The sequence below is a fragment of the Tursiops truncatus genome, chromosome 3, assembly GCF_011762595.2.
Source record: "Tursiops truncatus isolate mTurTru1 chromosome 3, mTurTru1.mat.Y, whole genome shotgun sequence".
Classification (NCBI taxonomy): Eukaryota; Metazoa; Chordata; class Mammalia; order Artiodactyla; family Delphinidae; genus Tursiops; species Tursiops truncatus.
In genome coordinates, this window is record NC_047036.1 from 11,887,455 (window position 1) to 11,913,163 (window position 25,709).

Genomic DNA, 25,709 nt, shown 5'->3' on the forward strand with positions numbered 1-25,709 from the left:
CAGCACTTAGATTCCCTGACTGGAACCCCTGGCAACTTCTTCACTACCCGTTAGAGGAGTTGTTCTGTATTTGTTCTTAATTGTTCCATAATGCTAGGTTAAATGCACCCTTTATTTATTTACTTATTTATTATTTTTTAAAAATAAATGCACATTTAAATGTGATTTTAAAACCACCTAAAAATAAAATTTCCCTTTTTTTTCTTTTACTTTTTCTGCCCTCAGGATTCTTCAAAAGGATGAGCATTTACGTAAACAAATCAGAATTAATGTGTGTTAAAACATATTTTTTTCTTACAATCTGGAATTTTCTACATATGGTATATGTATCCTTTAAGTTCACCTGATTTTGGAAGGCATGTTGGGTAAAGTACCATTTAACTGTAATACAGACGTAGTCAAGCCTGTGCCTTATATTCCCTAGTTTTCTGGTACATCCTTCTGAAATAACCTAGATAAAAAGTTGGTTACATGCTGATATTTTCAGTCTGTGTGGCCTGAATTTCCAAACTGATCATTATATCCTGCCTGGAGCTTCCTATTCTCATTGGATTAAAAAAGATCATTTTGAAGGTAAAGGGGCAAAAGAGGCTAACTGAATTTACCACTGTTTCTTTAACTGTGCTGAGAGTATTGAGTTAAATGGAAGCTGTCAGTATTCTTATTGCTTGCTTTAAAAAAAAAAAGTTACCTAAATTGGACTTTGGTAAGAATCTCATTTTTAGCTTAAAAAAAAAAAATCACAGAAGTAGGACGTGTTAGAACTGTCTCATCTCTGAATATGAGAATACAGGTAGATAGTTTTAATTTTCTTCTGGAGTTTATTATTTGAGTTGGCTTATTTTTCTACATATGATATTTAATTTTATGCAGTGAAATTCTTCAGAAAAGAGCTAAGGTATAAAGATCATGCAAGAAAATGGCATTTGTACAGTTCACTTTTAGAATTTTTTTTTGGCTCCATTGTATGGATTATAAAAAAAATAAGCAACATTGGACTATTACAATGCATTTTTTGGTTTGATTCTTCTATTAGCACTATATCTCAGCCTCCTACCTTTTCACAGGACATGTAGCTGACATTACAGCCTCTTTCTAAGTAATAGAGAAAGACATCTTATTTAAAGGGTATAGAATGAATGTTGATTTTTTCTACAGATGCCACATTGTTCTTAGATGCCTCAAAGTGTGTAAGAGAATGCTGAAAAGGGAAAGCCTTCCGGACGTTGGCCTGGTCGTAATTGTGTTAGTGCCTCTCCAAAGGTTCGGGCATCTGTTGAACCTGAAGTTGGAGCCCCGCTCGATGCTTTAGGGCCAGTGCAGGACGGTGGCTGCTTCCTTCTAGCGCAGATGAGTCTGGGAGCTGGTCACCGCCCTTATCAGCTGTCATTAGCTGCCCACTGGTCCCGGTGCTGACCCTTAAACCTCCCGGCCCTTCTGTGATCCATCCCATCTGAGAATCTGTGCTGACCCCCGTGCCAGGCTGTGAATGGCTGTGGGCCGGCCTGTGATGGGCGTGTTTCTGGGCCGGGTGGCCTGTGAGGTGGGGCATGGGACACCCAGATGGGACATGTACCACAGCCGCCCCAGGGCAGCTGCATTGCAGAAATCCCTTTGTGAGCGCCATTTCAGTGCACGTGGAATGCTCTGGCTTCCTCTCGCTTTGTTATATAGACCAACGTCAGGGGCATTTAAAATAGACAAATTAGAGGATTTTAGCCAAGTTTAGGATCTGAGTGGGTAGCTGGAGAAGTAACTGGGCACAGTGGAAAGGACTGAAAATCGAAGAGTTTCATGTTCTGGCTTCTCCACTTCAGGCTTGCAGTGTCACTGCCCTTCACTGAGCATGCGCTCTGAGTAGGCTAAGAGCCCAGGGTCCTTCTTCTGTGTTTTACATCTGTGAGGGGCCTCTGCTGAGCCTTCCTGTAGGTTATCTTACGGGCTTCTCCCAGGGCCCCTCTCACCTGGATCCCGTTATTCTCTCCGTGTAATAGGGGAAGCTCGGAGACACTAACCCACTTAATTTGCTGAAGGTCACGAGGCTAGACGTGCGCAGGTGTTGGGCTCGGGACCTGGCTCGCTCTTTGTCTGGTACTGCGTTGCCTTCCTTAAGTTCTAACGTCTCTTCCAGTTAAGCTCTCAGTCGTGGGGCGTGTGTAGAGAGGCCTGACCAGGGTGTGTGGACCTGGAGGCGGCAACCTGGTGAAGGGGGCACAGAAAGGACGTTCTGAGTATAGAGCCAGTTGGGGGAAGGGGAACAGCGGTTCGGGGCTGGAAACAGGGGCCACGGGCCTAGCAGGGGGCAGGGGTCTCCTGCGTAAGCGCAGCGTGACTTTGGTGTGGAGGGCAAGGTCCTCCTGCAGCCGGCCTGGGGCTGAGCACCCCTCCCGGCAGGGGCCGGCTGCTGTGTGTCGGGAGGGAAGCGGGCACCTGGTGGAGGCATGGTTCCTTTGTCAGTGGCTCCACGGCCGCCACCCGGGGCAGTGCCCACTGGGAGGGCGGCCAGGGCGAGCCCCCGGTCGCGGCGCTGCAGGTCTCAGACCAGCTCCAGGCCCAGGGGAAGAACGCCGAAGGCGAGATCCTCTGGGGATTTGCCTTATTCCTGAGTTATTAGTGGTGTCTGATTTTGCCGCAAGAGTCTTCAGTCCACAGACTTTGAACCGTGCATACGTTTTTTGTGATGATAGCCTTGTTAGGAAAGTTGGCCAGTTTTGGCTTCATTTTCAAGAAATGACGGGGCTTCCTCTTTCTAGCCACATCCTTAACGATTTTCGAGGGTTCACGACAGTTACACAGCTTAGAGATTTGGCGAGCCTCATTTTCCTCACTCGGGAGGTTTCTTTTAGCGTGGGGCTGCGGAAAAGGTGAGCAGAAGGTTGCTGGACTCATTTTTGTCAGTCGCAGCGCTAGGCAGAGAGCACACCGGTGAAGCGGGGCACCTCTGGGCTCGGAACTCAGCGCTGAGGGCGCTTGCCGCAGGCCACAGAGACACCGCAGACTTCGCTCAAAGGGAAGAAACTCCTGAATGTCTGCGCAGCCTTTGATTTCTAATCACCTTATCCCTTCTGTCCTCGTCCCTCCACCTCGACGCTCTTTCGAAGGTGAAGTCTCTTCCCGTGAAACTTCAGTTGATTCCACTTTTGGCTGTTGGAGCCCAAGTGTCCAGAACTGCAAAAGGTCTTTTCTGCTGAGCCTTTGAGATATTTGAAGATAGGGACCAGGTCCCTCCTGGCCTCAGGCTCTTCTTTAAACACCCACATTTTTCCTCACTTCCCCCCAGTAGCTTCCACACTTTGCACTGATGTGGATCCCAGAATCCTAGGTCTGATCTTTGTGACCTGTGCAGGGTACACGCCGTCCTGCCCTGCCCTGTTCCTGTCAGAGACCCAGCTCATAGAGCTCTCCAGAACACGCTGGGTTTTTTGTTCCTTTATCTTTTTTTCACCCAGATCCTTCCTCACTTGTACTTAAGAAATTAACATTTTGAATGTAAATGTGACTTTACACAGATTGTTGAATTTCATCTTATTACTTTCAGTTCTTCCTGTTCAGATCTTTAGATAGTATTCTTTTTTTTTTCCCACTGACACAATAATGATTTCATTCAGCTGTGTGGTCTGAGGATTTGGTTACCTGGACTTCTCTATCTTGTTATCTAAGTCATTGCTAGCAAAGTTCCATGGAGAGGGGCCCATCTGTGAAATATGTGGGCACCCATAGCTGTTTGCTGTCTCATTACCCTTGTCAGGCTCGGTGTGAGATGGGGCCACGTTCTACCTCATGATCCCCTTTGACTTCTGCTGGTACCACCTTTAACCGAAACAGCACCTTGATCCCTTGGTCTTAATAGCAGTTCTGGGGTTGCCCAACAGAGATGCTTCAACCTCGGGGCACACTTGGATCTGATAGAAACTGTTGTCAGTGTGGACTGAATAGTGAAATTTTCAAAGCAAGGAGACAAGCTTTGTTTTAGAAGGGATTGGCTTATCAAATACAGTGTAGTTTCTACTTCCTTGCCTGGAGATATGGCTAAAAAGCTGGCTTGTAATAATAGAAGCATGATTAAATGATGGCATAAATTCTCTGCCTTAATTTTGCTAAGGATTGAAATACAGAAATTAGTGAGAAATTTACACGTAGAAACTCGGTCTGTGAGAAAATGTCATTTATTAAAAAGGACAGTGTTACACTTTTGTTTTTCTGTGGTTAGTCATAGGACTTTTCTACATTTTGTTTTTCGTCCTATGAAATTATCCACTGGAAAGCTCACTAGCATTTAAGAATTCACTTAACTTCTCCTGACAGCAGTGCTCCCTAGGTATGAATTTGGAATTCTGATGATTTTTTTAATCCTTCCCTGATTTTCTAGAGGATTAATAAGGAAAATGAGACTAAGTACCGCTGAGATCCTCCTCTTTGCCATTACCTCCTTCTAGAGCAGGGATGGCAAAGACAGGCGTGTGCGCTCCATCCGCACCCCTGGCCGCAAGGCATCAGCCCTCTGTGAACTTTCCCCTGAGCCGGGACGGTCCCCTGCTCCCCGCGGCCTGCAGGCGGCCCTGGGGTTGATGGCAGTGGGTCTCAGGACGGAGCCCAGATGCCCCCTGCTGTCTGGGGGTGTGGGGCGTCTTCCAGCAGGCTTCAGAAGGACCCCTGCGCCTTCCTGCTTTCCTGTGGCTGACCCGTTATCATGTCCAGGTTTGTTACTGCTCTCCTGGAATTTTCCTTCTCTCTTTCAGCTGAAAGCCGTGGCTCAGTCTCCGGAACGAACGAACACCTGTGGTTCTGTGGTATTGATACTTTGGTTGTGGCTCTGCAGTAGTTCTTGTGATTTCTCTCTCCATCAACCAGATTGTGACTTAAACAGGGTTGTTTTCTCTCTCCTTTCTTCAATAGTAGGAGTCCAGTAAATATAAATGGTAAAAAAAAAAAGTCCCTTGGAGACCTTGTTTTTTAAGAGGCTGATAAAAAGGCATAAGTTTACTAAAAAATGTAGTGCACTCTTTCAAAAGAATTAACGCATCCCTTAAACATTACTGGTTTAAACAGAGTATTACCTGTTAAAACATTTCTTTCTTTGACCAACTCCCCCCCCCCAAAAAAAACCCTAAAGAAACTCTAAAAAGAGGAAAACAAAACCAATTCAGCGCTGCGCCTTAACCAACAGTCTCATTTTTATCCCCTCCTTAATGGGATCGGTTTCAAACTGGGGCTGAACAAAACACGTGCAGTCTCCCCTCCGTCTTCTGGGGAAGGACGCACGGTTAGAGCTGCGCCCACTCTGGGCTGCACGGCTCAGGGTCTCTGGTGCTGTGACCCGGGGTTCTGTGGGGCACTGCCAACTGTAAACCTTCGACAGACGGTGCCTGTTTTATTTTGAATTTATTTCCATGGCAAGCATTTGTTTTTCAAACATATTACCCAAGAGAACATGGCTCGTGAGGGAAGATGGATCTCGCAGTTCAGTACACGGTTCTCACTCCAGCGCTCCGTGTGCGCTGTGGTTGGTCAAGGAGGGCTCCGCAGTGACCTTCACTTCAGAGCCCCTCAACCACACGAGCAGGTGTCCCGAGCCTGCTGCCTGTTCACATAGCCGCTCCCACGTCTACGGAAACCCCGGCCGCTTGCTAACTGAAGGCCTCGCAGCCCTTATCCCGTGGGGATTTTGGAACGTTTTGGGCAGAAGAGCTTTGCTGCTCGTCTCAGCAGCGGCAGCAGCAGTGTTTGGGGACAGTGTTGAAGGGAATACCGCACACTGTTTTCATGTCCTCTCAGCAGAAAGACAACCGGCCGCTGCCGGAAACGCCGTGTCCTACGGCTGCGAGGCTGTCCCCTGCTCATGGCTTCTGTCCAGTCCTCGGATCACAGGGCTTGGCTTCTGCAAGGTGCCTTTCACTGCCCTCTGGTCCACTGAAGGCACCAGACGATATTGTTCAGGCTTTGAACTTGTGATTTTGTCACATTGATAAAATGATAGGGCGTCAGTGTGCTGGAACGTGTTTGCATCTGCTTAATATTAGCTGTGCGTTACGAGGCAGGACTTCACTGGTTCGGAGGGGTTTTATTTCCCTTGCAAACTGTTCTGTCCTCGTATGATTAACACGTAGACTTTAGAGGAAGGATTGCTTCTTAGCGTCTTTTAAACGCTGCTGAAATAAACTCCCCGAACACTTGTGCCATCATGTTTCTTTTCAGTACATCCTATATAGATAGTTCTTGATGTTTCAGGAAAAAATTTAAGTTAGATGAGTGAGAGCGAGAGCAGACACTTTCTGGGTCCAGTTCTCATCCTGCATTTGGTCACCTCTTAAGCATTGCTGTGCTTTTCCTGTGGCTCCCATGCTTTTCTACATCAATTGTGGCCTTCTTGTTCATTACTAAACTCAAATCCCCTTTGCTGTTCTGAATCCTAAGCAGAGATCAGACGACTCCTGGAGAGCGTGCTTCCACGGAGCAGTGCACTCAGTGCCACCGGCCATAGCCAGGCCAGCTGCCGCTGTGTGCGGGATCCATCCTGGCCCCCAGTGGCTCACAGACTGCGCTGGTTTTAAGTGGACCTCGGTATCGAGTGATGTACATTATCATGTTTGTGTGAGTGCACCCTATGGCCTTCGGCTGTTCAACATTTTTACTTCATAAAGCTTGTTTCTAATTTAAAATATTGTAGATCTTTTGTTGACTTTCGGGTCTTGGCTTTTGTGTGTGAGTGTGGTGGCAGAAAGCACCTAAGGGGTCATGATGTATTAGATTTTGTCCTATTGGTGAGTGTAGCGAAGTGACCAATAGAGATATTTGGAAGGGGGAAAGACCATTTACTTAAAACCATTAGTGATAATTATTTGTAGGAGAACTTGCCATGATTTTCGTCATGATTTGAAAAGTATGAGCTGCTTCTGCCCCATATACTTAAATATTTTTGCCCAATGTTCAGAACATAGGATTTTTATACCTAGGATTCCTGTAGTTTAGCCTTTCACAGCTGTAGTCATTGAGTCATTACTGTGAATTCCAGTGACTGTAAAACTTAGTCTGAAAATGTATCAGTGCTTTTATGAGCCCAGTATCTCTCTGTATCAGTACACGAGGTGATGAGTAACTATAGATACTGTAAGTTTCTGAAACCTTTGTGCATCTTCCAGTAGAGACGTTTATTTAAAGTGTTACTGTCTCCCCCCTAATTAGAAGCTGTTATTAAACCTTCAGTGTGATCTTAACAATCTGTAGCATCCTGAATCAAGGAAATTAAAAAAAAAAGATTTGCTGATGTGCTTTAGAGAAAAATGGAGCAATTTGTTTAACCCACCTTGGAATCGACTCTCAAGCAAATGACCAATAGACTTGGGTGGGGTAGGGTAGGCATAAATGAGATTGTATGTGTGTATGTGGGGGGTGGCAGCCAAGGGGCCGATTTCCCTAAAATGTAAGTGGCCTGCCAGATCCCAAAGGCATTTTAGTCATTTTCAGTGACTGGATCTTTCTACTTTCTCCCCTAAAATTAGGGCCCCTCCCTCTCTCTCTGGCTCCTTCCCCCATCCTCTGCTTGCCCTGTCCTTTCCTTCCTTCCTTCCCTCCCCCCATAAAGGCTAATAGTGAGTGTTCTCAAACTTGAAGCCAAAACAGAGTTACGGAGGATTACAGGAGAGCTTGGTCCTAAGGTTTTCTTCTAAGTTGAATTCTGAAGACTGTTGACATCAATTGAAAAATGAATACACAGAAACACTGACAGCGCTTGTCCATCCCAGCCCTGACTGGGGTGGACGTTCTTCTCATGGGGGCCAGCCCCGAGGAACATTTGAAAGACATGAGCAGCGTAAAACTATTAAACGCGGCAGTGAGAGCAGCTCTCCTGGGCTCTGAGCCGGCTCCCAGGCCCAGGTCGGCCTCCACAGCCTGGGGGAGTACCACGTGTACCCGCCGCCCGTGCGTACCTGCTGTGCCGCACACCTGACCTGCGGGGTGTGGCTGCAGAGAAGACTTCCCGGCCGGCGGACGTACAGGGAGGAGTTGAGGGCATTGCTGCTCTCATGCCAGACACCTGGGAAAGCAGGAGAAGGGGTCAAAAAGATACGTGGAAATGATTGGGAGAAGACAGAGTGGGGGAAACTAGATGAAATAGATGGGAAGGCGGTAGGTGAGTAACTTCTGGGGCACATAGGGGGAAAAAATTTAAAATATTTTGAAGCTGATTTGATTGATGAGAAGTAGGCTTCCATGGATTTGGCTAATTCATGGCGTGTATTTTCGTAAAAGAAACTTAAATGAAGCATTTTCTTACTGCCAGTGAATAAAAGCATTTGCCTGTTTATTTAGTCTTCACTTGTGCCAGGTAAGTTTTGAAGCCTTGCATTTAATATCACTAATGTTTTATGTTGCCTTGCTTAAAGTTATGATATATGTTCAGCTGTTTGTGGCCAGTGGTAGAACTTTAAAATTTATTTATTTATTTTTGGCTGCACTGGGTCTTTGTTGCTGGGCCGGCTTTCTCTAGTTGTGGCGAGCGGGGGCTACTCTTCGTTATGGTGCACGGGCTTCTCATTGCGGTGGCTCCTCTTGTTGCGGAGCACGGGCTCTAGGCGCACGGGCTTCAGTAGTTGTGGCTCGTGGGCTGTAGAGCGCAGGCTCAGTAGTTGTGGCGCTCGGGCTTAGCTGCTCCACGGCATGTGGGATCTTCCCGGACTAGGGATCCAACCCGTGTCCCCTGCATTGGCAGGCGGACTCTTAACCACTGTGCCACCAGGGAAGCCCCAGTGGTAGAACTTCTAACAGAGGATATAATTGTCTCTGATGTGTGTTTGATGGCTTTATAGGGCTTGTTCAGAGTGGTCTTTAAATTGCTTTTTCCTACAGGTGATTTGATTTAGCAGAGGGAGCATTGGTGTTGTTTATATCTGACATGATGTATTTGGAATGCAGAATTGACAGAATAAACCAAACTGTAGACAGTTGGGAATCATCCCATAGTCTGAGAACACATCTGTAGACAATCTCATGGCAACAGGCAGATCTGTCTGGCTCGCTCCTTTTACAAATGGGTTGACTTCTCTTATTTGCAAAGTGAAATGGACAACTGTTAACTTCCTTAATGATTCCGTGAAATTTCTCAAACCTTCTCCAGTGAACAGACCCCTTGTGGAAGGTGGACATGGGGTAGGAAATGGGGAGTGGGAAGGTTTTCCTTTGAATCAGAGAAGACCAATTTACCGTTTTGAGTACCTCGGCCTGGGAAGAACTGCTGGAAAGACTGATTCCTAGTTGTGCCCTAGTAAATGTTTTCAAAATATTTTTTTTGGCAACTTTGGGACCTGGGTGTTTTGAATAGCTTGTGTAAACAGACTTTTAAGAGGTGGACCCAGTTAGCACTACTGAGTAGTGTTTAAATGTTGACTAGATTCGTGAGACTATACTGGAAAATAAATTGCAAACTTGAGTTATGTGACGTTTTAAACAAGACTTAGGCCCTTAAAATCACTTCTCCTAGGCTGGAGATGAACTGGCTTCTCCTTTGTTTTTCTTGCTTAGTCACCAAGCGTTAGAGCTCCAGGCTAGCCCCTCCAACATATTCCTTTTTTAGAAATAAAAGTACCTGGCCTCTATGATACATAACTGTGAGTCATCCAGTGGATGGATATTAAAGAACTATAAAAACATGCCCCAAGTAAGTTCTTCACGTTGTTCCAGAGCACACTCTAAATTTGGACTCATTTGAAATTGAAGTGAAAGGCTGTATCCTTGGTGCCCTGCCGGAACAGTCTGGTTGATGCTACTTTGAGTTGCCTTTCGGGCGGGCAGGGTCAGCCCACCTGGACAGAGGCACTGGGTTCGCTTGCACTTTCTCTGAAGCGGTGGCCTCTCCTTCGTATATCCATAACAGTAACCAGTTTCTGATGTTTGAGACATTTGGACAAAAAGCCTCAAGATTTTGCCATGTCAGTGTGAGCCAAACTTGGTGGATAAATTCAGTTTATTTACTGTTTTATATTAGTGTTTGGCAATATTTGGGCAAATTAGAGCGTGAGTGATTGCTAATACCAAGATGAGTAACAATGAGAAAGTCATGCGATGAAAAAGTTACTTGGCCGGAGCAGCCACAAGTGACGAATGGGAACTTGGTAGTGTTTTACGGGATGTCAGTTTCGGTCTGTCTTTCTTATGTGTCTAATTATAGTGTCACATACAATAAGTTGCAGTCCTGGAATGTATTGCATGCTATTTCTCCCACCATTTTGAAATGTAGTACATAGTACGAACAAGGGCTGCAAAGCTCACGCCCAGCCAGGAGTTAATAGGGGCAATAAGGATTTCTAAGAAAAAGCAAAAGTCACCAGGTGTTTCTTGTTGTGTGTTGTATTGTTTTGTTCATGGTTGAGACTCCAGGGTACAAAGAGGATGCCATTCCCTCTGTATTACCGTGAAATTGTAAATATTGGTGTCCTGGGCTTTGTCTGATTCAGTTTTATTGCCCGCAGCCTTAGTATCAGTATAATAACTGGCATATAATTGGCTCTCAGTCAGTCAGGGTGTACCTTTGAATCTATGTTTATGAAAATCATTGTGCCAAGGAGTGTGTCTAGCAGTTACATTCAGTCCTGTGTAATCTGAATAAATTATGTTTCTTTGGCTGTTGGACTTTTTGAATTTATGAACAAAAATGAACATTTGTAAAGAGCCTTGACTTTTGAATTTTTATTTAAATTGATCTCACATAGAACTCCGATTGAGTAAGAGGTGCTGTGAGTGTTTTATACAGAGTGCTTTAAGGGATTATTGTTACTTAGGTGTTACATTTTGTGGGGTTTTCCGATTATTAAAACGATGTTTTTGCTTATAAAACAATGACAGAATGAGGCATGGGTGAAGAGGAGGGGGAAGGAGTTATTACAATAATGAGAGAAAGGCTTCTTTCTTACAGGATAAATGTGTGTTTTCTCATTGAAGCTTTCATTTACCCTGCGGCTGAACCAGTCCTGGTTGAGCTGGGAGCAGACTCTGCTCAGTTAGCTTTGCTGATAAGAAGTGTGAGTCTGTCTCTGCTTTTTTCATGATTACAACCTTGCCTTTCTCCTTGTCAGCCGAGAAGCTGGACTGGAACATCAGCAGGAGGGACAGTAACTTCAGATTTGTGATCACAGATTTTATAAGACCACTAGTGTTTTATTCCTGGCATCTGCCAGGTTATGCAAAATAAACGGTTTAAAAACATTTTGGTGAAAAGCACAAACTGTGCACTTGTTGGAGCTGAGTAAATATTTTGTGATTCAGTTTCAAGTGATCTTAGAGCAGTCATGATGCCAGCTCACCCTTCTTGGGTGCCAACACGGTGCCATCTGCTGTTCTCAGGGCAGTCTTCCTTGCCTGAATTACTTATTAAACCAGTATGCTATTATCCCCACTCCACAGATGGGGAGACTGAGGTGCAGAGTCGTTAAGTAGCCCAAGGGTACACAGTTAGTTAAGGAATGGGTTGGTGTGAACCTAGATCCTGGTCCGTCCTCATAGCCACTTAGCTTTAACTGTTTGCAACTAAATAATTCAGTAGACATGAGTATAAGTTAATACAGTTTCCTTTTTACATGGCTTATCAAATCAGACCCATTATTTTCCATGCCTTCTGCGGAATCTAATGTTATGAAAGCTGTTTCCTATACTTGAGTGAGTTTTCTGCCGTCATTCTCATCATTTTCCCCGGCCCCAATGACTGATGGGCTGTAAGTAGGAACTTCTAAAGGGAGCAAGCAGGCAGGCAAGCCCGCCAGTAACAGCGTTTGACTCCACGTGGTTTTCCTCTTTAACCCATTGATGTTTTTCAGCTTTTCCGCTTTAATTCCTCAAGTGTCCAGGTGTGTCCCGTGAATTGAATCCCATGTTGCCTGGGAACGTTCGGGTGGGGAGAATCTGGTGATGTAGTTTAAGTGGAAACACTGCGAAATGAGCCCGTGCACTGTGTGCACAGTGAATGTATTTTTAGCAGCTGAGCTTTGGTTCATTGTAGTGAAGAAGTTTTTCCATGAATAATTCTTTAATGTCGGTCTTGGGTTTTTACTACAGATGTTGCGCGTCTGGCTCTGATTCCCCCTTTAAGAGCTCATACGAATCGCCAGCTTGGTGTCAGAGTCGCCGCATCACATTCCGTTAGATTTACATTTATTTCAGTTTTTAGTCTTTAAGTTATTTTTTAATATTGTATTGAAGAAACGTGTCTACATGTAAGGGGATTCTGCATGAAGCCCAGGCTTTAGTGAGGATTTTGGCACGTGATTTGTAGCACTTGTCTCCTTTCGAGTACCATGTAGAGAGAAGTCTGGTGCTTCTGGTCCCATGGTTTGATGAAGCAGCCAGTACCCTTAATGGCATATTTATTATCAAATTTGGATGAAAATCACTAGCTCAACTACAAGTGGAACATTTTTGAGATTTTTATCACTTTCCAAACACCCGGTATTTCTGTAAGAATTGGATTGGAGGGGTCAGGAAAGGGTTAATCCTGAAAAACAAAAAGGGCTGTTGCTCTCTATCATAGCAAGCGTGTGGCCTGGGAGAATGTGTTGGATGATTCCCATCATAGACTGTACACAGGACCAAGGCACTGTATAAATTCATGGATGAGTGCGGTTCACTTTCACGCTCTCAGGAATGTATTTTGTGTTATGTCTGCCCACCTAGGTTTAAACAGGTCTGTATTTCATTCGCAGAGAGCCGAGGTGCTGCAGTTCCGAATGTCTTCAGAAGTGAGTTCGTATCTGGCACAGACAGTTGGCCTTTTTTGGTCAACAGAGCTAGTTTACATAGTACTTAGTGGATGGATCTATGCAGAGAGAACGTTACAGGCTTGAATCTAGTGGAGGCTCCTAATTTTGAAGAGGGGGAAGGCATCCACGGAAAGGGATTGCTTCCTTAGTCCCCAACGGCCACTGCTAACCCATGGCCCTGCTGTGGGGCAGCAGGTGAGAGGTAGTGCTGCACAGGGCCGACCCGTCCACTCAGGTGTGCATGGAAGCCTACTTTGTGACAAAGGCAATATCACCAAATCTAGGCAATCTGAAAAGAAAAAGAAACATCATCCATAAAATCAACCACTTACGCAAATATTTAAGAAACAGCATTGGTGACCCTCTCTGATCATAAGAGATCCTTCTAAAAATGTGCGTATGCAAAATAGTCTGTTCCTAAAGAAATTGAGCCAGTCAGAGGAGGGATTTAACTGGGCTCCCTTGAAGCGTCCTGCTTTTGCGGCCTCTCCGCAGACACACGCGTTCTTTGGTCAGCCGGGCATTGCGTTTACTCGGTTCCTGCCCATTTAAGTGATTCAGGCACGTGAAATTTCCGTATAAATATTCCTTTATTTTGCCTTCTCTCTCTCCCCCTCATTTATTCATTTGAAGCCAGACTCGGATGCCTGGGGCCCTTCTAACCCTTTGCAAATACCTGGCTCCCCTGTCTTCCAAGAACTCACTAAATGTTGTTTAATTCCTCCTCAAAAAGAAGTGAATGGCCTACTTAGTCTGTTCAGAAGTATCTTAGGACAAATTTACATACACACCCCTGCATTTGACACCTGTGGCTTTTGAAAAGGAAGCCAGATAACGCTGCATAGTAATTTAATCAGTTGTATCCACACAAGTGCTTCTAGGATTTCCCTCCTAGAATTAGGTAACAATAGCCTTCCCCTGAGATTGATACATATATAATTAATTAAGTGGCTCAGCAGGTCCTCCTGGAAAGGGGAGAATGGCAGTACAGCACCCCTGCCTTTGCCGTCCTCCAGGGGCGGGTTGGCGGATACGGGAGGCCCTGGACCCGCAGGGTGTTGACCAGAGGCCTGTCCACTGTATGTCTGACTCTGGGGCCCACCCCGAGGGGCAGGGCTGGTGTATTAAACTTTTCACGGTGTGCATCAAAAAAGCCAATTAGACCTACTTGGCGTGTGTTGCACTCTGTGTCCGCAAACGTTGACACGATTTTGCTGGAAACTAGAATTAAGTTATTGACCGCAAATCCCTTGCCAGCCCTGCAGTGCACATGTAGCATTCTTTCACCCTCATTCGAGAATGGCCCCAGATACTGTCCACTTATTTTCATCATTAACACATAGAATATACTCTATAATAATTATTTAGAAAAATGAATAAATCGTAGGTCAAATGAGTAGGGAAGTTCATTATGATGATAAAGTAGACAGTAATCAGGACTTAGAAAATTAGGCCACAGTCAGGAAAGTTGCAGACTGGAAAAGATAATTATTAGTAGAGAATTCTTGTGGTTCTTAATATATCTTCCTGAAGCTAGTAGCTCTGCTTCTTCACCATGAAATCCTGACTGTGTGGATTAACCTCTGTATTCAGTAACCCCAAACAGCTCATTTATTGTTAAATGTTTACACACACACTCTCTCTTCTTTTTTTTTTTTTTACGCTCAACATATTAGGAGAGATGTTGGCATATCAAAGCTTTGACAAAAGTAGAAGGAATTTAGAAAGACTAGAATTAGTGTTAATCCATCCTAATGTGAAAAAAAGAGGAATTCAGAAAGAACGATGCATCTAATCTTTGGAGATAATGTGGTTGTATTGTAAGGAGAGGAACATGTTTAGTATGAATAATAACAGTAGTGACAGGAATAAAGAATGCTTTCATTTATTGAGTGTGATGCATATATTATCTCATTCAGATATAAAAGAAGTGCTCCCAGTAACTTCTTGGAAGACTAAAGTAGGTTACCAAATAATTTGTTGTACAAATCAGAATATTTTAAGAATGAAAGGGAGTGCTGTTAATAACTGTGCTGGGACAACAGGTGTCAGTCAGAACTACCTGTAAGGTAGTTGATTAAAAGAATAGGGGCTTCCCTGGTGGCGCAGTGGTTGGGAGTCCGCCTGCCGATGCAGGGGACACGGGTTCGTGCCCCGGTCTGGGAGGATCCCACATGCCGCGGAGCGGCTGGGCCCGTGAGCCATGGCCGCTGAGCCTGCGCGTCCAGAGCCTGTGCTCCGCAACGGGAGAGACCACAACAGTGAGAGGCCCACGTACCGCCAAAAAAACAAACAAACAAACAAACAAAAAGAATGTAATAGGACCTACTTATCCACTAAACATAACTTTGGCTTTTCCATGAACATTTACTGGTCAAGAATAGAAGAGGGAAGGGTCTGCTTAATAGGAGGAGTACATCCCCTCACTGACTTTATCTGGTTTGTTATTATAGTGATTAAAATTTCTGTAGACATTACCTATCCTCAGAGCAGAGTTTGGACTTCCCTTTAAGTCAAAGTTTTAAAATCGTGACTGTGTTTTACAAGTTAGAAATGGTGACTTTGCAAAGCATAGTTTACTTTGAAGGTAGAAGTGTGATGATAGTTAAGGGAAAGTGCCGTATATGGCATTGTTTTTAGCAGCTTATGAGATTTGGAGAACTGGGTATTTTAGAAAGCTTTCTCCTGGTGGTGGGAGTGAAATGGAGGCCCTGCTGGGAAACAATTCAGAAATCTGTCAATGATTGCTCAAATTATAGGAGTTCAGGTTTGGAAATTTTGTCTGCAGGACTGCATTTCCATGCAGCTTCTCTTAGTAACAATTTTGAATTTATGTTTATTGTGTGATATATATTGTTGAATGGTCCTCAGTTTGGATCTGCGAGCTGTTTCCTCATGATTCGGTTCAGAGTGTGCATTTTTGTTAGGACGGCAGTGGAAGTGATGCTGTGATCTTCTCCGTGCATTTTACCAGGAGGTACACAGTGTTGGTATGTCTGTCCCATGACTGGTGACATTAACTGTGATCACTTAGGATGGTTCCTGCCGATCTCTGTTGTAAAATTAATAACTTTCCTCTTTGTAATTAATGAGTATCTAGTGGGGATTTTCTTTGAAACTGTGCAAATATCTCTTTTCTCATCATCCTTTCCCCCGTTAATTGTTTACCCATTGATGACTTGTGCCTGTCTGGTATTTGCCAAATGGTTAATTTTCTAATTCCTTCACTTATTCTTTTATTAGTTGGAATCCTACCGTAAGAAAGAGCTTTCCCTTCTCATTTACTTATTTATTTATATCAGAATAGGACCATAGATTGTCATTTTGTTCTATTGATTATTATCCATGATAATCATTATTTTTGCTCCAGTTGTTACAGGTTGACCAGTGGGCGCCTGTTCAAGCTTCAGCTTGTCCTGAGCACTTTGTGAGCACTTCGTAGTTTTCTCTGAGCGCTTCTCTTTTGTTTTTTCTATTGTAGTTTAGTTGGTGGAGTGTGTGTGCGTGGAATCACTATTTGACTAGGTTGTGTGTAAACTTAAGTACATATCTGTGACTACATAAATTTTAAAAACTCTCAGTGAGCTTTATTTAAATGTTAGTGATGATTGCGTTTGGGTGGTGGAATTACTGGTTATCTGTATTTTTTTCTGAAAAAAAAAAATGAGCCATATCACATGTATGTTACTTTTATCAGGGGAGAAAATGCTTTTTTTTTTTTTCCCTTAAAAAACAGCAGAGATTAGTTGTGATTAGAAATCACGTATCTCTAAGGCTAACTGAAATTATCCTGCCTTTTTTTTTTTTTTTTTTTTTTTTTGCGGTACGCGGGCCCCTCACCGCTGCGGCCTCTCCCGTTGCGTAGCACAGGCTCAGCGGCCATGGCCCACGGGCCCAGCCGCTCCGCGGCACGTGGGACCCTCCCAAACCGGGGCTCGAACCCGCGCCCCCCGCATCGGCGGGCGGACTCCCAACCACTGCACCACCAGGGAAGCCCTATCCTGCCTTTTATGCTTATCATTTGGGAACACTCGTATCCTTCAGGTTACGTTGTATGCGAAATGGAGTACTGCCACCAAATGCCCGTCTGATGAGCTGAAGTGATTATTCTACCTTTAGAAATTATGAAGTCCTTATAACCTATGCTCTACCCCTTTCTTAGGACAGATGAGGCGTCTGTCTGCCTGGGAGGCTAAGTGACTTGCCCAGAGTCAGAGAGAGGAAATTAAGAGTAAATTTAACGCTCTGGCTCTGAGTCCAGAGTCCTTAGAAAACCCTTAACGCCGTTTTTGTTTCTTCGGTAACCGCCTTCTTGCTACAAGGTACTGTATGAAGTGTTTAAGAGCCCTCAGCTTAAACTTGTCAGTGCCCTTCACTGGATAATGTTCCAGAGCTTTATATGCAGAAGTCATCAAAGACCATTTGGCTATGGTTGGTGATTAACACCTTCAGGTGACTCTGAATCGGTTTCTTGGTAGACTGTAGTCGTGCAATGCTGATGAGTCTACTGCTTAGCGTTCATCTTATAATTATGCTGTTATTCTGTAATTCTGAAAACATAATTGGTTTGATAGAACGGGGGCTGGTAAATTTGTGCCAGTTGTTTAGATTTGTAAACTTTTTCTGGAATGAAGACTTGCCTGCCAGGAGAAAAAAGCGTACTTGTGCACTGTTAGGTGACATCTGTAGAATGATAGGAAAGCCTTCCCTGATCCACCCCACCCCCCCCCCCCCCCCCCGGACTTCCTCCGAGTCCCCTCTCCGTCCTCTGAGAACACCTGGTCCTGGCGCGCTCGCTTCCTGTGGTGCCGCTCGCGGGTGTGTATGTACAAGGTGCTTCCTGTCTGCTTTGTCCTCGGCTCCCGGCACAGCACCCCTCGCAGAGCAGGGGCGCCGTAAAAACGAGCGTGTCCTCGCCCCTGGCCACAAGACGAGTGCTGTCGTAGAGAGGTGGCCCCCCTTGATGTTTATTCCTTCCTTTCTATTTTTTAAAGGACATTTAAAGACCTGATTTCTAAAGCAATTCTATCATTAGTCAGGGCTTTTGGTTGCAAGCAGTAGAAATCGTCTTTAGCCAATTATAAGCATCTCAGATGGTAACAAAAGCACATATTTGTCATGAACTGTGGAGGGTCTGAGAGCTTTTTCCCCATTTGCAAGCTAAAAGATTAGCCTGCCACAGTTTGATCAATGCTAACAGAAGACACAGAACTCCTGGGTCAGAGACAAAGGACTTTTATTACTCACGGTAGTAACAGTAGTCATGGTATTGGCATTTTTTTTGGGGCACCAGTTCTAGAAAACCCAGTTTCTCCAGGGTGACGTGCAGAAGGCCAGTCAACACTTGTGCACACAGTGGGTTGCATCACTGGAGAGGAAACCTGAATTTAGGGTGCCTGAACTTTTCCCTGGACTGTATGCGTGGCTGCTCTTTGCTCTGAGGAGAGACCGTCTCTCTTCCTTCCAGGCCTGTAAGCAAACCTGCCCTTTGCTATGGAGGCGTCTCTCTTCCTTCCAGGCCTGTAAGCAAACCTGCCCTTTGCTATGGAGGGAAGAGTCACTATCTCTGTCTTCTCAGTCTGTTCGAGGTAAGATTATCCTTGTAATGATGATCTGGGACAAAGATAGTGCCTCTGCTTGCGTGACGTGTAGACTCTTGAGAGACCCCTGGTCCCTACCAGGGCTCTGCCAACAATATGCATTGCGGAAATTTAGAAAACGAGAAAAAAATGTCACTGGAATCCTGCCATCCTAAGATAATCACTGTTAAAGTTTTGAAATACATACTTTCATTGTTTTATCTCCATAAATATAAATGCTTGTATATGGTATGTATTTCATGTGCTGTCTAACTGATAACTGGATGTGGTGAAGCATCTGTGCCCAGTCGTCTGGGCCCTACCCTGTGCCTGGCACTTAGTTGTGCTAAGTATGGAATCGGCATTTTAGAGAGTGGAGAAGTTTCAGATCATTTGGCCCAGCCCTTTCCTTGAAGATGTTAATGCTCTCGTTTCACATAATTACATTTCTTTGAGACCTTCTGGAAGCAACAACACACCCTTAATGTGGAACTATAATGGTGGGAGTTTGGGGTACTGTGAGAAATTGGTGCAGTAGCTACATTGCTTGGGTGATTCTGCCCCTGATGTTGTACCATAAGTATGGAGGCCTTTGCATTAGGCTCTGAGTAGGTTGTATAAACCTGGGATCTAGCTCCTCGAACCCCTTTTAACCCCCTTGATCCTGCTGAGTCGAGCCCACTGTTGACTACTGTCAAAGCAAAGCAAAGGACCACCTTTGCTTATGCTTGTAACCTCAGAACCCCTCAGGAATCAGACTGGATGTCTTGGAGTAAGTGGCTCGGAGTCTTGGGAATTGCTTGCCCAAACAAGAGTTAGTTTTAAACCTTATTCTTCCAATCAGACTCAAGTCTTTGTGAACAGTAGTAAGTTAGTTCATTTCCAGCGTATACTTCTTTCAGTGTATTAAAGACTATGGAAGAATGTTTTCCTGAAAAGTATTCCCCCAAACCTGCAACTCAAGGTGTTAAATATTCATATTTCTAGGTTCCATTAAAGACAGTTATGAGGTATTTATATAAATAAAACTTGCCTTGATTTAAAAAAATTTCAGTACTTTTAGATTTTGGATTATTAAGGCAGAGATGCTAAATATTCTTTTCAATGGTGTCTTTCTTTGGAAAGATACAAAGCTGTCTTATCTGCTTTCAAGAAAATATTATTCTTTGTTGAATGATTTAAGCCTATTAGTTCTTGGAAAATTATAATGATATGCTGCCTTCAAACAATAAAACAAGTTCTAGCTTCTTTTACTAAGAAGAGACTGTTGTTCTTAAGGATTATTTCTACTCCTCATGTCATTCTATTGACAGGACCTTACGGAGCAGATAGCCAAGAAGCTTGGTGAGGCTGTGGCGTTATGTATTCTCACGACCATCTCTCTTTTCTGTTCCCTCCCCCTCGCTCTCCCAAGGAGGAGGTGTATGCAGGGATGCTGTCCCACTTCCAGAGCTTTGCTGGCCTTGCACAGAGCCTTGTGCAATTGGTGTCTTGAACTGTATTTTACCTTTGGTCTGACCATTCCCCTGCTGGGTCTTGGTTGCTTAAGTTAGATGGAGTGCTGTACCCTTGCCCAGAAAGGGAGCTGGGGAGAAGGTGTGGGGTGGGGCCTATTCGAGTGGGTCAGGACAGACTTGAGGGAGAGAATGTAGCCAACGTTGGGGGTTGGGGGCCAAGTCAGTGGTTGTGATTAGGAGGCTCCCCTGAAATAGCATCATCCAGGGCGGAAGGCACAGCCCTCCACTGACTAGAGCAGGGTGGTGATGACGGTGCCCTGGCCGCTAGCCAGTGACTCCCCTCCAGAGTAGGGGAGAACCAGCCACGGCAGCGGTGTCTCCTGGGAGGCAGACACTGTGCCCTAGGGGCTTTGCATATCGTGTCATGCAGTCAGGTGGCCCTGCCCTTCCCCTCCCTTCACTGTGATCAGTTGGTGCCCCCATTCTGACCCTGAAGGACGCTCCTGCCCTTCTCAGGGCCGCCTGCCTCCCTCCCCCACCCTTCCCCATCCTTAGGTCACAGCTTAAGTGTCACTTGCTGCAAGAAGGTTTCTCTGACCCCTCAGATAAGGAGACTCCCTCTTAGACACTTCGCAGGATCCTGTCCTAAGTCTTTAATTGTACTTGTCAAATTGAGTGCTTACTGTGTTGATTATGTGTTTTATTTCAGTCTCCCCTATAGGATGGGTATACTTCTTGAGGCAGGGAGTAAACGTCTGTATTTCATATCTGGACTCCCAGGGCACGTCCAGTATTACTGTGATTGTCCAGTACCTGTTGACTAAGTTTAGGCTTAGTATTTTCCTCACTGGGCCTAGGTCCACCTCGAAATTGGTGCCTGGATTTGCAAGCAGAGATTGAAAGACCTACCAGCCGTAGAGTCGCTGGGGGAGGAGCGTATGATTCCAGTAAGAGGAAAGTTGCTGTGCTTTATGGGTTCATAGTGTATAATAAAGCCATTCATCCAATAAGAGTGCCTCCTCTCAGTTTCTGCTTTGGTGTGGTTACTGATGGTAGGTAATATTTTCAGTTCCAGCGTATGAGCAAACTGCCCATTTATTGAGTTGATTTTTTCCTCTCTTTTATTAAACGACTGAGTTTTGCTTTTTCAAAGTTAGCTAAAAATCCTCTTTCCACGTTTAAATGATGTTTTAAAAAAATCATTATTCTTTCAAAGATAATTGTATCCGGAAGGAAAACTTATTTCTGATCTGCATTTATGTTTTGGAGTAACTTAAGATTTTGCTTCTGTTTACCGTACAACAAAAGTATGATAAGAGTTAAAATCGTACCTAAGCCGTAGCAGTTTTTAAGGAGTAAAACGTGCTTGTAAATAGGACTTCTAACACTGAATTGGTTACAGGTGAATGCATGGCATTTTCATTGTAGCACTTGGCTAAGGTCACGACCTGTAGTTTTCAAGAATGTTTGGCTGCATTATTTGTTAACTTTGAGGGTGAAGTGTAACTACTCTGGTAACAGAACCTTTTCATGGAGGGTAGCAGGAGCTGTGGTCTGAGATGATCCCTTTCTTGGATAAAGGGAGAGGTTCTTTTTATTGCTTCGCTTAGTCAGATTTACTTTGGAAATATTAATGAATTAGTTCTGCTCACTAATTAACTCTGAATAAATTGTTCATTTTTCTTAAAGTATTGGTTGTCTTCAGATCACAAGACCTACATTAAATAAAAGCAGAAACACAGAAGTGATTGAAAATCTGGGCCCAGAGGTAAAGGTGGGCCCAAGTGGCGATCGTGCTTACTTTGCTCTGACAGTTTCAGGAAAAAAGATGAAAATGAAGGTCCTGTTACCACCTTGTGAAAGTTCCATAAAAGGCCAGCCCAGACGACGGTTCTAGGCTATTCTTAGGCCGTATACACAGTTGAAGTAATTTTCAGTATCGGCGTCCCCTGCCGTGAATACCAGTATATCCGTCCCAGTCATCTGTAATTTTTATTTATGATTTTATTTATAATCTTGAAGAACCACCCAGTCAACCCACAGACTCATGAGAAACCAGATGTCGTCGTTCTGGGTGGATCGCTAGGCGGTAGATACCTGATATTCCAGGTATATTCTTAACTTTTAATACATGGAGTAACCAGGTTTCTTTATTCCACTCACCTATGCATGGCACTGAATGACTAACTTACTTCCCAAATGCTACCCTGTCCTGAAAGAATAACAGTTTACTGGATTAAGAATCTTCCAGAGAATTAAGAATTAAGAATCTTTCAGGGTGCGTACGTGGGCAGTTTGAAAAGAGAGCTTCCGGATGCCTTCGAGCGCTGGTGGGTTTTCTGGAGCGTGTGCTGGAGTAGGTCTGGGGCATCCCAGAGTGGTTCCTCTGAAGGTAACCACGCTAGAGGATTCATTTTGGCATCTTTGTTAAAGAATAAATAATAATAAAAGGAAAAATAGACAGCTAATAATAAAAGGAAATAATAAAAATAGACAGCTAATAATAAAAGGAAAAATAGACAGCTTCACTCCTTGTTTCCAGAAACAGGGCCGCTGCCTCGCCAAGGACTGCCATGCAGACGTCATGTTAGGCATCTTAGTTCTGCCAGTTTTCTTCAGAATCAGGTTAGGGAGGTGATATTTTACAGAACATGTGTGCTGGTCAGCTCTTTCTGGTTCTGTACTTAATAATGGAGTAATATTATGAAGACACAGATCTTGTATTCAAATTACCTTTTATAGTCTTAGTACAAAAAGTAAGACATTCTTAGTCTTTTTTTTACAATTTTGTTATCCATCCAGTGTGCCTCTCAGTGTCTTCAAGAATGTGAGCGAATTGTGGAGGGACACTGAGCCACCCCCTCTAGAAGCATCTGAGGGTCCCTGTCCCGGTGTGCGAGGGGCTCCGGACCAGGGAGCCTGGTCCCTCCAGGCAAAGGCTCTGGACCTGCTCTGGGTTGGGTGGTAAGAGGGGGGCTGGGTGCAGGCTGAGAAGCACAAGAAGGCGTGGACCAAATGCAGGGAGGAAATGAGCTCCGGCTGACTGTACAGTAAAACTGGTGATTTTTTCCCTTTTTGTTATTTTGTCATTGTTACATTGCACCTCAGAAGCCATCTGCTACTGATGCTGCAGCGCTCTCTCTCTGGGATCTTGAGGGATGTCTTGAATGATTCTGGTACAAAAAGCTGTCAGTTGGAGGCTTTGAGTTTTTCTAGACTTTGATAAAAGTATTAGGACCTGCCGCTAGCTGTAGACTTCTAAAAGCTGTTTATGCTTTTTATATTTTGGGAAATGCTTCTTTGGAATTGTATGTCTTGTTTGAAGCCAAAAACACGTTATCGGTGGTTGTGCTACTACTAGGCTTCGCCTTGACCTCTCCCAATAAAATATTGACTAGGAAGGCACCGGCCCATCTGTTTGCTGCACAGGTAGTTTGGGAGCCGAGTGGAGGGCGTGAGGGGCTGGGGCCCTGGGCTGCCTGCCCTGTGGGGTGCAGGAGGGGAAGGAGAGCCCCTTTCTCCTCGGGCAGTGGGCACGGAGGAGTGTGACTTGCCCTCCTTCCTCTCAGGTCGTCCTCGTCTTAGGAGGCTTGTCCGCTCAGCCGGAAGCGAGGGCCTGGCCCCTCTGGGCTGCTGGAGGTGGATGGCCATCGCATGGTCAGTGTACCGGAAAAGTGCCCTCCAGTTCAATGAAACACATCGAATTGCATGGCGATTTGGAGAAACAAATGAGAGTGTGTCATTGCCAACAAAAGATTTGGGGAAGGGGCTGTCTGAAATAAGACCACTGTGAGGACCCGGTCTCCTGTCAAAACGTCCTCCCGAGTTTCAGACAGTGTAGTCTGGACAGTGACCCTGAGGGTGCTGGTTGGGAGGAGGGGCTGCGACCTGGACAGGTCATTCGCCTCGCTTGCCTCCGCGTCCCTGCTGTGGAGCAGGGAAGGTCGCAGCGCTCGCCGGGGGTCACGCTGAGGAAATCACTGGGTACCGTCGGGGGCCTCCCGCAGGCTGTGTGGCACCACAGCCGCGCTGCCTGTGTTTCATTAATAACCGTCGTTATGGGTATTTGTCAGGCTTGCTGGAAGGAAGCGTGGGGGCCTGGTGTTGCCCCTCTTGAACGTGTGCAGGCCCAGCCTTTTTCCTGCTTTCTGTGTTCTTCCCTGCCTGTAGTAGAGACTGACATCAGTATTTGTGGTGCAAAGCGAAGGGCCCACGGATTAAGGAGGATACAGGATTCTGTCGTCCTGAATTATCAGCTATTGCCAGAAGGATCCAGAGAACATGTCTGTGTAAACTGCAGCTGCACGAAGTGTCTGCTCTGGGACCCGAGCTCTGAGGAGTTGGGGTGCATGGAGCACATCCCTTGCTGCTCCCTTGGCTACTCTTCTGTGAGGTGTAAGTTCTTTGGAAAGTAGGACGTGTGATCCAGGGAAGCAGGAATTAAGAATTCATCAGCCTATTGAAGCGGCTCCTGTTTCATTCAGAAGTATTGCCAGCAGTGAACAGTAGTAGTTCCTCCGCACTTGAAGTTAGCTTACAATGAAACATACTGTTCATTACATTTGGTTCAAAATGAAGATCTATCTTGTTTCTGAAGTTCATTGGCCAAGGATAGAAGGCTAAAAGCTTCTGGCAAAAATAGGAATCTTTCTGTTGTAATTAAACTTAATTCGCGAAGAACTGCATACCACACTCCGTAATAATTCACGAATTTTTATTATCTGGCCACTGTGTTGTTAAAAACTCAACGTATAACAATTACTAGCATTCTAGAACATACCATTTTTGCCTCTTACAAGGTACTCTTTAGAAAAAGAAGCTTCTTTTAAAAAATTGAACATGTTGCTTGGTTCATCCAGATTTTTGTCTATAGTCTTGGGAACTTTGCATTCTTTGCACTGAACTTGAGACCAGACTCTCCAGATGTTTCTCACCTCCAGAAGATTAACTCAACTCTTTTTTCTAACCATGAGGCTCTCTGAGGTCTCAGCAACCCCTTTCCCTAACATCTTCCTAACCTCCAGGATGTCTCCAGCCGCTGCCTCTGTCCCGGCGCACACAGCCCGACAGTTGGCTGCCTGCTCCCGAAATTTCTCATTCTCTTTTGATGATATCTTTGTGTAGCTTGTGCATGACTAAAGTACACATTCACTGTCTGTGTGAGACAGAGCCTGCCGTTTGGGGTATAGCATTTTGAAACCACTTTATTATATGTTATGCCTAAGTACTGCCAAACAAGAGGAAAATAAAACTCGCTCTAAAATATAAGTACCTATCTGCCGTTTTGGTATACATCCGTTTAGGCTTTTCTCTTTCTATGTATGTTTGTATGCCTTTAACCATTTAGAAGCATATGTAACCATATTTTTTACATATTTTTCAAAGGGGTCATTTTGCAATACAGTTTTTTTTGTTTTTTTTTTTGTGGTACGCGGGCCTCTCACTGTTGTGGCCTCTCCCGCTGCGGAGCACAGGCTCCGGACGCGCAGGCTCAGCGGCCATGGCTCACGGGCCCAGCCGCTCCGCGGCATGTGGGATCCTCCCAGACCGGGGCACGAATTCGTGTCCCCTGCATCGGCAGGCGGACTCCCAACCACTGCGCCACCAGGGAAGCCCCCTGCAATACAGTTTTATTACTAGTTTTTTCTCCACCAAGGAACAAGCTATGGAAACGTATCAGAAAACTAAATGTAAAACTGTGAACTTCTAGAAGACAGCATAAAGAACATCTTTGTGATTCGGGGTTCAGCGAGATTTCTTAGAAGCAATGCAAAAAGCATAAACAACAAAAGAAAACGTTGATAAATTGAACATCAAATTTAAAAAATTTCGCTTTTTAAAATGTGCCCTTAAGAAAATGAAAATACAAGCCGCAGATCCGGAGAAGCTACTTGTAGGTCATACATCCCAGAAAGGGTCTGGTTATA

At 44.8% G+C, this 25,709-nt stretch overlaps 1 protein-coding gene across 9 annotated transcripts in view; it reads left to right on the forward strand.

Moving 5' to 3' along the window:
• Window positions 1–25,709, forward strand: part of TRIO (trio Rho guanine nucleotide exchange factor) — a 372,439-nt gene that overhangs the window by 37,277 nt on the left and 309,453 nt on the right. The window contains exon 1 of one of the 9 annotated variants that reach the window (XM_019951044.3): window positions 8,039–8,131. The exons of 7 other annotated variants lie outside the window; for them this stretch is intronic. The gene's annotated coding sequence lies outside the window, so the exon portion shown is untranslated. Of the gene's footprint in view, window positions 1–8,038; window positions 8,132–8,303; window positions 8,327–25,709 lie in introns of those variants that run through there. One more of the 9 variants, XM_019951043.3, reaches the window with a different exon arrangement.